The sequence below is a fragment of the Sus scrofa genome, chromosome 13 (genome assembly GCF_054392235.1).
Source record: "Sus scrofa isolate SSC_HxYL_T2T_F1_AM1 chromosome 13, Sscrofa_HxYL_maternal_Yorkshire_Landrace_v2.0, whole genome shotgun sequence".
In the NCBI taxonomy this organism is placed as follows: domain Eukaryota; kingdom Metazoa; phylum Chordata; class Mammalia; order Artiodactyla; family Suidae; genus Sus; species Sus scrofa.
Genome location: NC_139395.1, coordinates 133,669,966 through 133,685,000, shown reverse-complemented (window position 1 = coordinate 133,685,000; position 15,035 = coordinate 133,669,966). Strand labels below are relative to the sequence as shown.

Below are 15,035 nucleotides of genomic sequence, written 5' to 3'. Positions count from 1 at the left end.
AAGAAGACTTTTCTCTAATTCATCTCACATATGCAGTGATTTACAATGGCCAGGCTCATTACGATGGATATAGTGACTCATTACCACTATATCCTGAAAGGTTTTTCTAACAAAAATATACATCATTGTATCCATGAAAAAAAATGCCCTACCTAGGACTTACATTTATTAAAATAGCATTTCAACAGTGCCTAGTACAACAAATGAAGATTTAAGTTACATGTTAAGTTACCTGAGGTTTGGCAACTTGTTTTGTGAGAATCTTTCTGTACTTTTTTAAAGAAACAGTGATTCCAAAGGTTTTATGTGAGAAGCTTTTTCTAATCTCTGTTTTGTATCAAAATCTTATGAAAACATTAGGGAAGAACAAAAAAGAGAGTGCTTCTAAATCTCTATGTTGGCAAGGCATGTAGCCAGATCCTATACTTGACCAAGTTCTAAAAACTGGAATAGATTCTATGTGTCAGGGTTAAGGCAGCACAGGATAAGGAGAATCAGAAGAGAATCCTGAAATCAGGCAGAACTAAAGCTAAACATCCAGAAGACCAAGTTCAAAAGATGTAAATAGGATCAGAATTTGGTTAGCCAAGTGTAAAGTTTTAAGACATACAAAGATTGATCAGAATAATAATATTTAGAAACCAAGAAAGAGATAGTGTGGTTATTGATAACAGTCCCCATATATCAGCAGTTTGGCATCTTGTAGATGATTCAGAGAAACATTTATTCTAGGACTAATTTAATTTCACTACAGAGGTATGACACTCCCGAGGTCTCTACTCAATGCCATGTGTACTAAGAATCCTTTCCACTCAAACTGGTGAGAACATGAACTTTTCTCAGCTTTTGTGAATTCCGTGAATTGTTTGGCCTATTACTTTCTAATTCTCCTTTCAGTGGCCTCAGTGAGTTTCTACTCAGGATGTACAGATTATTACTCAAAGACTTGAGAGGAATCTCTGCAGATCTCAGGAGTTCTCTCTCAGTGAAGCTTCCTTATCCCCAATACTCTCCCACAAAATTTTTATAGCTGTCTAGATTTTCTTAAACTGATGTATCACTTCAATTCAATAAATCACTAGGCTCAGCTTTGATTTTCCCTCCCTGTACTGTAACCTGGAACCTGCCTCCAGGAAGAAAAATGGTATAATCACAAACCTTACCCCATTTGTTTACTTCCTGTTAGGGTTTACGGTCCTGGACTATCTATTGTCCAGTATCTGAAAATAGTTGTTCCATAGATTTTGTTTTATTTTCTAGTTATTTATGATGGGAAAGAAAATTCTTATGGTAGTTCATTCTTGTGGGATAAAGTGGAGGTCTTAATACATTTTAATAACAAGCTGGCTCTCACAGTTTGTGGTCTGCATTCATTTGTAAGGAAATCTGGTTTTCAAAGCCAAAGGCAATGATATGAAGATACTTTCCTTGACCCCTTCTTCAGAGCCAAGTGTGTATATAATGCAAGCATCCAGAAGCTCTGAGCCAGTATGGTGTACTCAGTTTTTTCCACCCACCTGAGAAAACAACCCCTCAACTTGGGTAATTTCTCCCAGCTCTAACTCCATCCTGCACAATAATCTAAACTCTGACTCTGTCTAAATATCTCCAATTTCTGCCCCATGCCACATTCCTATTCTCCACTTCTCAGCTCAGCTCTTTCAATCTGATGTGCCATTTGACCTATCTTGCAGCTTAAGTTCTTTCTGTACCCATTGTATCAAATGGCATGCGTCACACGACAAGTGACATAAAATCCCACTTAAATTAGCTTTCATAAAACAGAGTTTACTGACTCTGTTTATTGACTAAAAGTCTGGTAGTAGGTCAGGATTCTCAGTTACTTCAATGAGATGGCTAAAAGATGCCATCACTCTTTTTTCCCCAGCTATTCTGACATATAAATGACAAATAAAAATTGTGTATGTTCAAGGTATACAATGCGATGGTCTGATATACATATACACTGTGAAATGACTACTGTGGTCAAGTTAATTAACATATCTATCACCTCACATAGTTAATTTTAGGGTTTGTTATATATTTTTTTGGTGTGATAAGAACACTTAGGATCTATTCTCTTTTTTTGCTTTCTCTTGTATTATAATAGCTTTATCTTAAGGTCAATTTCACTCACAGTAGAAATATGACATGTTGCAGCATTACTAGGCATTTATTCTGAATAAAACAGTTCATAAGATGAGAAACATAAAGAGAGATTCTTTCTTAGATGTTGTCAGAGAATAATTTTTTTCTATAATTTTTTTTTATTTTCCCACTGTACAGCAAGGGGGTCAGGTTATCCTTACATGTATACATTACAATTACAGTTTTTCCCCCACCCTTTCTTCTGTTGCAACATGAGTATCTAGACAAAGTTCTCAATGCTATTCAGCAGGATCTCCTTGTAAATCTATTCTAAGTTGTGTCTGATTAGCCCAAGCTCCCAATCCCTCCCACTCCCTCCCCCTCCCATCAGGCAGCCACAAGTCTTTTCTCCAAGTCCATGATTTTCTTTTCTAAGGAGATGTTCATTTGTGCTGGATATTAGATTCCAGTTATAAGTGATATCATATGGTATTTGTCTTTGTCTTTCTGGCTCATTTCACTCAGTAGGAGAGTCTCTAGTTCCATCCATGTTGCTGCAAATGGCATTATGTCATTCTTTTTTATGGCTGAGTAGTATTCCATTGTGTATATATACCACTTCTTCCGAATCCAATCATCTGTCGATGGACATTTGGGTTGTTTCCATGTCCTGGCTATTGTGAATAGTGCTGCAATGAACATGTGGGTGCACGTGTCTCTTTTCAGTAGAGTTTTGTCCGGATAGATGCCCAAGAGTGGGATTGCGGGGTCATATGGAAGTTCTATGTATAGATTTCTAAGGTATCTCCAAACTGTTCTCCATAGTGGCTGAACCAGTTTACATTCCCACCAACAGTGCAGGAGGGTTCCCTTTTCTCCACAGCCCCTCCAGCACTTGTTATTTGTGGATTTATTAATGATGGCCATTCTGACTGGTGTGAGGTGATATCTCATGGTAGTTTGGATTTGCATTTCTCTTATAATCAGCGATATTGAGCATTTTTTCATGTGTTTGTTTGCCATCTGTATATCTTCTTTGGAGAAATGTCTATTCAGGTCTTTTGCCCATTTTTCCATTGATTGATTGGTTTTTTTTGCTGTTGGGTTGTATAAGTTGTTTATATATTCTAGAGATTAAGCCCTTGTCAGCTGCATCATTTGAAACTGTTTTCTCCCATTCTGTAAGTTGTCTTTTTGTTTTCTTTTGGGTTTCCTTTGCTGTGCAAAAGCTTTTCAGTTTGATGAGGTCTCATAGGTTTATTTTTGCTCTAATTTCTATTGCTTTGGGCGACTGACCTGAGAAAATATTCATGATGTTGATGTCAGAGAGTGTTTTGCCTATGTTTTCTTCTAGGAGTTTGATGGTGTCCTGTCGTATATTTAAGTCTTTCAGCCATTTGGAGTTTATTTTTGTGCATGGTGTGAGGGTGTGTTCTAGTTTCATTGCTTTGCATGCAGCTGTCCAGGTTTCCCAGCAATGCTTGCTGAATAGACTTTCTTTTTCCCATTTTATGTTCTTGCCTCCCTTGTCAAAGATTAATTGACCATAGGTGTCAGGGTTTATTTCCGGATTCTCTATTCTGTTCCATTGGTCTGTCTGTCTGTTTTGATACCAGTACCACACTGTTTTGATGACTGTGGCTTTGTAGTATTTCTTGAAGTCTGGGAGAATTATGCCTCCTGCTTGGTTTTTGTTTCTCAGGATTGCTTTGGTGATTCTGGGTCTTTTGTTGTTCCATATAAATGTTTGGATTGTTTGTTCTAGTTCTGTGAAAAATGTCATGGGTAATTTGATAGGGATTGCATGGAATCTGTAGATTGCTTTGGGTAGGATGGCCATTTTTACAATATTGACTTTCCCAATCCAGGAACATGGAATATCTTTCCATTGCTTTACATCTTCTTTGATTTCTTTGATTAAAGTTTTATAGTTCTCAGCATATAGGTCCTTTAGCTCCTTGGTCAGGTGTATTCCGAGGTATTTGATTTTGTGAGGTGCAATTTTAAAAGGTATCGTATTTTTGTATTCCTTTTCTAATATTTCATTGCTGGTATACAGAAATGCGACTGACTTCTGAATGTTAATCTTATATCCTGCTACTTTGCTGAATTTATTAATCAGTTCAAGTAGTTTTGGGATTGAGTCCTTAGGGTTTTCTATGTATAGTATCATGTCATCTGCATACAGTGACAGTTTGATCTCTTCTCTTCCTATATGGATGCCTTTTATTTCCTTTGTTTGTCTAATTGCTGTGGCCAGGACTTCCAAAACTATGTTGAAGAGCAGTGGTGAGAGTGGGCATCCCTGTCTTGTTCCAGATTTGAGTGAGAAGGCTTTCAGTTTTTCCCCATTGAGGATTATGTTTGCTGTGGGTTTATCATAAATGGCTTTGATTATATTCAGGAATGTTCCCTCTATACCCACTTTGGCAAGGGTCTTGATCATGAATGGGTGTTGGACTTTGTCAAATGCTTTTTCTGCATCTATTGAGATGATCATATGATTTTTGACTTTTTTTTTGTTAATGTGGTGTATGATGCTGAATGATTTGCATATGTTGAACCATCCTTGCGAACCTGGGATGAACCCAACCTGGTCATGGTGTATAATTTTTTTGGTATGTTGTTGGATTCGGTTGGCTAAGATTTTGTTGAGAATTTTTGCATCTATATTCATCAATGATATTGGCCGATAGTTTTCTTTTTTGGTGGTATCTCTGTCTGGTTTTGGAATGAGGGTGATGGTGGCATCATAGAATGTCTTTGGGAGTATTCCTTCTTCCTCAACCTTTTGAAAGAGTTTAAGGAGGATGGGCACCAATTCCTCTTTATATGTTTGATAAAATTCACCTGTGAAGCCATCTGGTCCTGGGCTTTTATTTGTAGGGAGTGATTTTATGACCTCTTCAATTTCATTTCTAGTGATCGGTCTGTTCAGTTGGTCTGTTTCTACTTGATTCAGTTTTGGTAGGCTGTAAGATTCTAGAAAGTTGTGCATTTCTTCCAGATTGTCAAACTTGTTGCCATACAGTTGTTCATAGTATCCTCTTATGGTTTTTTGTATTTCTGCTGTATCCGTTGTGATTTCTCCTTTTTCATTTATAATTTTGGTTATTTGGGTTCTTTCTCTCCTCTTTTTAGTGAGTCTGGCCAGGGGTTTGTCAATTTTGTTCACCGTTTCAAAGAACCAGCTCTTGGTTTTATTAATTTTCTCTATTGTTTTTTGAGTCTCTATTTTATTGATTTCTTCTTTGATCTTTATAATTTCCTTCCTTCTGCTGACTTTAGGACTTTTTTGTTCTTCTTTTTCTAATTCATTTAGGTGGAGGGTTAAGTTGTCAATTTGGGATCGTTCTTCTTTTTTGAGAAAGGCCTGTATTGCTCTAAATTTCCCTCTGAGCACTGCTTTCGCAGCATCCCATAGATTTTGAGAGGTTGTGTCTTCATTATCATTTGTTTCAAGGTAGTTTTTAATTTCCTTCTTGATTTCCTCATTGCCCCATTGGTTTTTTAGTAGCATGTTGTTTAGTCTCCATGTAATAGGTTTTTTCTCTTTCCTTTTCCCATGGTTGATTTCTAATTTCATGGCATTGTGGTCAGAGAAGATACTTGAGATAATTTCTACGCTCCTAAATTTATTGAGATTCACTTTGTGTCCCAATATGTGGTCGATTCTTGAGAATGTTCCATGAGCATTTGAGAAGAATGTGTATTCTGCTGTTTTTGGATGTAGTGTCCTGAAGATATCAATTAAGTCTAACTTTTCTATTGTTTCCTTTAGGATCTCTGTTGCTTTATTGGTTTTCTGTCTAGAAGATCTGTCCATTGATGTGAGGGGGGTATTTAGGTCTCCTACTATGATTGTATTCTCATCAATATCTCCCTTTATGTCTGTTAATATTTGTTGTATGTATCTGGGTGCTCCTATATTTGGGGCATATATGTTGACGATAGTAACATCCTCTCCTTGGATGGATCCCTTAATCATTAAGTAGTGTCCTTCTTTGTCTTTCTTTATGTCTTTTATTTTAAAGTCTATTTTGTCTGATATGAGTGTTGCGACTCCTGCTTTTCTGTCTTGTCTACTGGGGTGAAATATTTTTCCCCACCCTTTCACTTTCAATCTATATGTATCTTTTGTTTCTTGTAGGCAGCATATTGAAGGTTTTTGCCTTTTTATCCACTCAGCCACTCTGTGTCTTTTCATTGGGGCATTCAGTCCATTGACATTTAAGGTGATAATTGATAGATGATTATTTATTGCCATTTGAACCTCGTGTTCCAGTTGATCCTATGGTTCTCCATTCTTCCTTTCTTTTTTTTTTTTTTTGGTTGGATGATCTCCTGTTATTATCTGCTTGAGTGTATTTTTTTTCATTTTTTGCAAATGCAATATTTGCTTTTGGCTTGTGGTTGCCCTGTTTTTTAAGTATGCTAACCCCTTCCCATAATTGTGTGTTTTAGCCTGATGGTCCTGTAAGTTCAAACACTTCATTACTATATTAAAATTAAGAAGAGAAACATACAAACAAACAAACAAAAAGGGTTATTTACTTCCTAACATCCCTTGCCCACATTTTATGGTTTTGATGACGCTTTTTCATTTTTTTCTTTTTAATTTTATTTTGTTTGAAGCATGTTCATGATTAAATCTGTATGCTGGCTTATTTGAGTGACTGCTCTCTGACTGTGGTTTCCTCAGTCCTAGTTCTTCCTCTTCTTCTTCTTCTTTTTTTTTCTTTTCTTTTTTCTTCCCTTTCCTTCCTTTCTTTTTGGTTTAGAGAAGCCCTTTCAATATTTCCTTTAACCTGGGTTTTGTGTTGCTGTATTCTTTAAGTTTTTGTTTGTTGGGAAAAAATTTTATTTCCCCTTCTATTTTAAATGATATTCTTGCTGGATAGAGTATTCTAGGTTGCATATTTTTTCCTTTTAGCACTTTAAGTACCTCTTGCCATTCCCTCCTGGCCTGTAGTGTTTCTGTAGAGAAATCAGCTGATATTCTTATGGGGGTTCCCTTGTAGGTAACATTCTGTTTTTCTCTTGCTGCCTTTAGGATCCTCTCTTTATCACTAACTTTTGCCATTTTTATTATGATGTGTCTTGGTGTGGGTCTGTTTGGGTTCAGTTTGTTTGGGGCCCTCTGTGCTTCTTGTATCTTGAACCCAGTATCCTTTAGATTTGGGAAGTTTCCAGCGATAATTTCTTCAAATATATTTTCCATCCCTTTATCTTTTTCTGCTCCTTCTGGAATTCCTATTATGTGTAGATTGGCCCACTTTATATTATCCCATAGGTCTCTTATATTGCTTTCCAGTTTTTTGATTCGGTTTTCTGTCTGTTGACTGGATTGAGTGATTTCCATTATTCTATCTTCCATATCACTGATTCGTTCTTCTGCATTATTCATTCTAGTTTTTACTGCCCCTACTTCGGTTTGCATCTCTGCAAATGAATGTTCTAGTTTTTCTTGGCTCCTCCTTATATTTTCTAGTTCCTTTATGAGGGTATCTGCATTACTGTTCATATCTTCTCTTAATTCCTTCAGTATTTTCACTATTTCTCTTTTGAACTCCAGGTCTGTCTGACTGCAGAGATCTGTTTCATTGTTGACTGTTTTAGGTGAGTTCTCCTGTTGGTTTGACTGGGGGTGGTTTCTCAGCTTCTTCATCTTGCTTGTTGTTTTCTTTCTCCTGAGGGAGTTGTACTCTCTGTTATCGGGCAGTGTTTGCCTTGTCACTGCCGTGGAATATTTCCTGAGGGCTGACGTTGTTGGTCAATCTTTTTTGAGGCAGTGTGGCTTTTCTGGAGTGTTGATGGGGCTAACAGTGTTTCTTTGAAGCAAAGGAGGACTTCCTGAGGGCAGACAGGACTGGGAGGTCCACACCACGATAGTAGCAGATTTCACTTGGTCATGCAGAGCTTGCTCTGGTGTTTTTAGGCTGTGGGGTTCTTGCAGGGGGTTGGCGGTGTTGGGCAGCTGTTCCTCAGGAGTGCAGCACACCCTGGGGGCTGGAGCAGCTATCTGGGTCACTGAGAACCTAAGAGGCTCTTCCCTAGGGCAGCCCGACTCAGAAGGACGGCCTGAGAATGTAGGCGGATCTTTTCACAGTCTGGCCGAGTTTGTTGCAGCTTTTCTGGACTGCAGGGGCTCCTCCAGGGGGCTGGTGGTGCTGAGCAGCTATTCCGCGGGAGTGGGGCACCCCCTGGGGGCTTGGGCGGGTAGCAGGGCCATTGGAGACCCAAGAGGCTCCTCCCCGGAGCAGCCTGACTCAGAAAAACTGTCTGAGATCTTTTCCTGACTTGGCCAGGCTTGTTGCAGCTTTTCTGGGCTGCAGGGGGTCCTGCCTGGAGCTGCCTGGAGCTGGCAGTCCTATGCAGCTGATCCACTAGGGCAGGGCCACTGGAAATCCAAGAGGCTCCTCCCCGGTGCAGCCCGACTCAGAAAAACCGTCCGAGAATTAGGCAGATCTATTCACGGCCTGGCTAGGCTTGTTCTAGCTTGTCTGGGCTGCAGGCCTTTTCTCGGGGGCTGGTGGTGTTTGGTGCTGCTCTGCGGAAGTGTAGCCCCTCCAAAGGGCAAGCAGGCCTGTGCAGGGACAGCCCCTACGGTGGTAGGCTTCAGGCAATTGTTGAGGCCAACCCTCCTGGATGGCAGGCAGCCCCAGGTCTGGTGAGAGCGTAGGGCGTGGCGGGGGTGGGGGGAGGGGATGCACTGGGAAGCACAGCTTTCAGCTAGCTAGCGGGCCTGTAAGCTTGCTGTGGCTTGGGGGGTATTCTATGGGGACCCACCCCTTCTTCTCTCCCCTCCCCAGCACAGGCGCAGACCAGGCTCTTCTCCCAGGTTCCCTCTGATGCGGCTTTCCACTTCCCCGCTCCTAGAGTATTGCTCCCTTCCTCTGCGACAGCTTTGTTTTCTAGTCTCCCAGGCAGTCTCTGCCCCATCAAATGGTTTCTAGACTTCCCAAGCAGTTTCCGCTCCGCCCCGCCCCCCCAGCCCAGGGACTAACCTCTGGAGCCCAGGTCTCGGGGCCCAGCCCCCACCCAGGCATCCCCCGGCCCTTTCTCGGGGACTAACCTCTGGAGCCGAGGTCTCGGTGCCCAGCCCCCACCCAGGCATCTCAATTTTTGGTGACTGTGCCCATAGTTCAGATGGTCCGTTCGGTTCTTGATTGGCTTTTCCATATTCCAACTTACTGCTACACTCTTCTCTGCATCTGGAGATTCCTCCAGTTCGTTTGATCTTTCCCCCATGTAGGTGACTTTCCAGGGTGCGGGATCCCTTTCTCCTCCACAGTTCCCTTTCGGGAGTGCCTGTCCCGCTCGGATTCACCTTCTCTCACTCTCCTCTTTTCTCCCGTTCTGCCCAGTAATGTCACGAACTTCTTGCCGTTATTGGAGTTTAGGTTCCTCTGCCAGCGACTGGTTGCTGTTCTGTGAGAGTCATTTATTCTGTAGATGTGCTTTTTTTGTTGTGTTTGTGGGAGAGGGCGAGCGTGTCCCCCTACTCCTCCACCATCTGGTCCTCTCTCGAGAATAAATTTTCCAGTATGTTTGGTCCAAATCAGCCCACATGTCACCTCTGAACCAAAGCCTTGACCAGGTGATAGGATTTTGTTGCTGCATATGCAACCCTTTCCCTAGACACAGGAGTGAAGTTAGGTTTCCACAAACATGTAGGCTGAGTCAAAAGAGTAGATACCCAAATGAAAGTCAGGTGACCAAGAGAAGGGGAAATGGACGTAGAAGAAAAAAAACACAATGTCTACTACACCCTGAACTCAACTTTTCAGAATTTCCTTGGTTCCATGTTCTGAAATTCATTGGCCATTTTTGAGCCTCTTCCACACAACTTGAGTCTGACCCAGGGCAAGAGAGGAGTTTTAGAATAAATAATACCTTAGAAATAAATTTATTTCATGACCTTTTTTCTCTGTAGGGAGCTACACATATCTGTAAGGTGCTATATATCATCACTGAGCTGAAATAATTTCAGATACTTACATCAGTACTTAAGAAATTTATTTATATTTTTTGGTATCATTTTCCACATCTACAAAATGGGGGTAATGATTGTACTAATTTATGTAATTTCAGAATAAAATAAGCTTAATGTGTTAATATGCATTAAACACTGTAACATGTCTGAGTATAGGAAATAGTAAAAATGTTCATTACATATTTTAATGTTTTGATTAAACTACAGCTGATTTATAATGTTCCACCTATTTCTGCTGTACATCAAAGTGACCCAAAAGTGAATGTGGGTCACATTCTTTTTCTCATATTTTCTTCCATCATGTTCTATCACAAGTGACTGGATATAGCTCCCTGTGCTATATGACAGGATCTCATTGCTTATCCATTCTAAATGTAATAGTTTGCATCTACTAACCACAAACACCCAGTCCATCCCATTCCCTCCACCTACCCCTTGGCAACCACAAGTCTGCTCTCCAAGTCTGTGAGTCTGGGAATTATAAGCCCTGTAAGGCTATCAGCTGACTTTGCTACAGAAACACTACAGGCCAGAAGAGAGTGGCAAGATATATTCCAAGTTCCAATATTCAAAGTTCCAAAAGGGAAAAATTTTCAGCCTAGAATACTCTACCCAGAAAGAATATCATTTAGAATTGAATAGAAATAAAAAATTTCTCCAACAAACATAAAATTAAAGAATACATCAATAATAAACATATTCTAAAAGAAATACTGAAATGTCTCCTCTAAATAGGAAACAAATAAGAAGATATAAGATAGAGGAAATCACAATTGGAAAGTAATCATTTAAATAATACAGTATACAGATCTAAAAGGAAAAAAAATGATAAACACAAGAAACTGCAAAGGGATAAACATGAAGATGTAAAAAATGGACATCAAAATCATAAAATGTAGGGAAGCAAACTAAGAAAATATAGAATCTTTTTTTTTTAGAATGTGTTTGAGTCTGTATGACTATCAGGCTAAAACAAGTAGATACTGGAAGGGGTTAACATATTTGAAGTACAGGGCAACTACAAATCAAAACCAAAATATACATTCACAAGAGCTAAAAAGAAGAGGACACAACCATAAAACAAAAGGAAACCATCCAACCAAAAACAGAAAGAAACAAAGGAGAAGCACAGTCAACTTGGAAACAAGTTTAAAATGGCAATAAATATGTATTTATTGATAATTGTCTTAAATGTCAATGGACTGAATGCTCCAATCAAAAGACACAGAGTGGCAGATTGGGGGGAAAAAAAAACCCTCCAATATGCTGCCTGCAAGAGACTCACCTTAGGGCAAAGGAAACAAATAAATTGAAAGTGAGGGGATGGAAAAATACATTTCATGTAAATGGAAATGACAAGAAAGTGGGAATTGCAATACTCACACCAGACCAAATAGACTTTAAAACAAAGGCCATATGGAAAGACAAAGAAGGACGCTATTTAATAAAAAAAAAAAAAAGGACCCATTCAAGAAGAGGATATTACATTCATCCATATATATGCCTCTAATATAGGAGCACCCAAATATATACAACAAACACTAATAGACATAAAAGGAGAAATTGATGGGAATACAATAAGAATAGGAGATTTTAACAGCCCACTCACCTCAATGGACAGATCCTCTAGAGAGAACATCAATAAGGCAATAGATATCCTAAATGACACAATAGAACAGTTAGACTTAATTGAAATTTTCAGAATATTATATCCAAAAAAAAAAAAAACAACCCAGAATATACATTCTTTTCAAGTACACATGGAACATTCTCAAGGATTGACCACATACTGGTGCACAAAACTAACCTTAACAAATTTTAAAGTGTAGAAATTATTTCAAGCATCTTCTCTGACCACAATGGCATGAAATGAGAATTCAACCACAGGAAAAGAAATAGGAAAAATCTGACTACATGGAGACTAAGCAACATGCCACAAAAAAATCAGTGGGTCAACAAGAAAATGAAAAGGGATGTTAAAAAATACCTCAAGATAGGAGTTCCTGTTGTGGCTCAGCAGAAACAAAACCGACTAGCATCCATGAGGACGCAGGTTCAATCCCTGGCCTTGCTCATTGGATTAAGGATCAGGCATTACCATGAGCTGTGGTGTAGGTCACAGACATGACTCGGATCTGGCATGGCTATCGCTGTGGCATAGACCAGCAGCTATAGCTTCGTTTCAACACCTAGCCTGGGAACCTCCATATGCCACAGGTGCAGCCCTCAAAAGACAAAAAAAAACGAAACAAAACAAAAAAGCCCTGAGACAAATGACAATGAAATCACAACCATTCAAAATCTATGGTATTCTACAAAAGCAGTTCTTAGAGGGAAGTTCATAGCAATACAGGTCTTCCTCAGAAAAGAAGAAAAATCTCAAAACAAAAACTTAACCTACCACCTAAAAGAATTAGAAAAAGAAAAATAAACAAAAACTAAAGTTAGCAGAAGACCAGAGAGGATAGCAACAAAATAGAGATTAAAAAACAAGAGAAAAAAAATCAGTAAAACCAAGAGCTGGTTCTTTGTAAGGGTAAACAAAATTGCCAGAATCACCAAGAAGAAGACAGAGAGAACCCAAATAAACCAAATAAGAGTTGCAGAAGGATAAATCTCAAAAGATACTGCATAAATACAAAAACCATAAGAGAATACTATGGACAATTGTACTCCAATAAATTTGACAACCTAGAAGAAATGGACAACTTTTAAGAGACATACAGCATGCCAAAACTGAATCAAGAAGAAACACATCATTTGAATAGACCCATCACTAGAAATGAAATTGAATATGTAATCAAAACACTCCCTACAAACAAAAGTTCAGGAGCAGATTGGTTCACATATGAATTCTACCAAGTATGCAAAGAAGTACTTAAAGCCATCCTTCTTAAACTTTTCCAAAAAGTTGAAGAAGATGGAACACTTCCAAAGATATTCTATGAAGCCACCATCACCCTAATACCAAAACCAGACAAAGGTACTACAAAAAAAGGATTAGAGAGCAATATCTTTGATGAATATAGATGCAAAAATTCTCAAGAAAATTTTCTCCAACTAAATCCAACAACGTATAAAAAAGGTCATACACCACAACTAAATGGGGTTCATCCCAAGTTCACAAAGATGGTTCAACATATGCAAATCAATCGATGTCATACACCACATTAACAAAAGAAAAGTCAAAAACTACATGATCACCTCAATAGACGCAGAAAAAGCACTTGACAAAATCCAACATTCATTCATGATAAAAACTCTTACCAAAGTGGGCATAGAGGGAACATAACATAATAGCCATTTATGACAAACCCACAGCCAGTATGATACTCAATGAAGAAAATCTGAAACCATTCCCACCAAAATCTGGAACAAGACAAAGATGCCCACTCTCAGCATTTTTTTTCAACATAGTATTAGAAGTCCTAGCCACAGAAGCCAGACAAACAAAAGAAATAAAAGGTATCCAAATTGGAAAAGAAGTGGTAAAATTGTCACCCTATGAGAAAGTATAGAAAACCCTAAGGACTCTTCACTAAAACGACTTGAACTAATCAATGAATTCAGCAAAGTTGGTTGCATTTCTATATACTAATAATGAGATATTAGAACATGAATATTTTTAAAAAGCCTTTAAAATTGCACTCCCCAAAATAAAATACCTAGGAATAAATCTCACCAAGAATATGAAAGACTTATATACCTATAAAACATTAATCAAGGAAATTAAAGAGGATTCAAAGAAATAGAAAGATATCCAACGCTCCTGGGCTGGAAGAATTAATATCATTAAAATGGCCACACTACCCAAAGCAATCTACAGATTTAATACAATCTCTATCAAATCACCCATGACATTTTTCACAGATCTATAACAAACAGTCCCAAAACTTATATGGAACCACAAAAGACCCAGAATTGTGAAAGCAATCCTGAAGTGGGGAGAAAAAAATCAATCTGGAGACCTAACTCTCCCAGACTTCAGCCAATATTACAAAGCTACAGTAATCACGGCAGTGTGGTACTGGTACAAAAACATAACATGGACCAATAGAACAGAATAGAGAGCGCAGAAAAACACCCAGACCCCTAAAGTCAATTAATCTTCAACAAAGAAGGCAAGAATATAAAATGGGGAAAGACAGTCTCTTCCTTCAGCAAATGGTGCTAGGAAAACTGGACAGCTGATTGAAAATCAATGAAACTAGAAAACACCCTCACACCATGCACAAAAATAAAATCAAAATGGCTTAAAAACTTAAACATAAGAAAAGACACCATAAAACTCCTAGAAGAGAACATAAGCAAAACATTCTCACACATCAACCACACAAATGTTTTCTTAGGTGAGTCTCCCAAGGCAATAAAAACAAAAACAAAAGCAAAGCACTGGGACCTAATCAAACTTGGAAGCTTTTGCACAGCAAAGGAAACCATAAAAAAGGCAAAAAGACAACGTATGGAATGGGAGAAAATAATTGCAAAAGATGCATCCGACATAGGTTTAATCTCCAGAATATACAAACAACTCACATGCTGAACAACAAAAAAACCAAACAACCCAAGTGAAAAATGGGCAGAATACCTAAATGGACATTTCTCTAAAGAAGATATAGGGATAGCCAGCAGGCACATGAAAAAATGCTCCCCATCACTAATTATCAGAGAAGTGCAAATCAAAACTACAATGAGGTACCACCTCACACAAGTCAGAATGGCTATCATTAATAAGACTACAAATAACAAATGCTGGAGGGGGTGTGGAGAAAAGAGAACCCTCCAGCAGAGACCAGCTCAGCAGGTGAGGGCTGAAGAATGGGTGCTGTGGAACTTAAGAAAAAGTTAACATAAAACAAGACACAGAGACATTTATCTTAATTAAAGGTGGGAACCAGGGGACTCAAGGTCTCAGGGACCAAGAGCCCCGCCTCAAAAAACCACACTGGTT

The 15,035-nt window shown here is 38.8% G+C and overlaps 1 long non-coding RNA gene across 1 annotated transcript in view; it reads right to left on the bottom strand.

Moving 5' to 3' along the window:
- Positions 1–15,035, bottom strand: part of LOC146397620 (uncharacterized) — a 205,551-nt gene that overhangs the window by 152,540 nt on the left and 37,976 nt on the right. Inside the window, exon 3 of the long non-coding RNA XR_014824396.1 lies at positions 11,694–11,742. This is a non-coding gene — a long non-coding RNA (uncharacterized LOC146397620). The remainder of the gene's footprint in view (positions 1–11,693; positions 11,743–15,035) is intronic.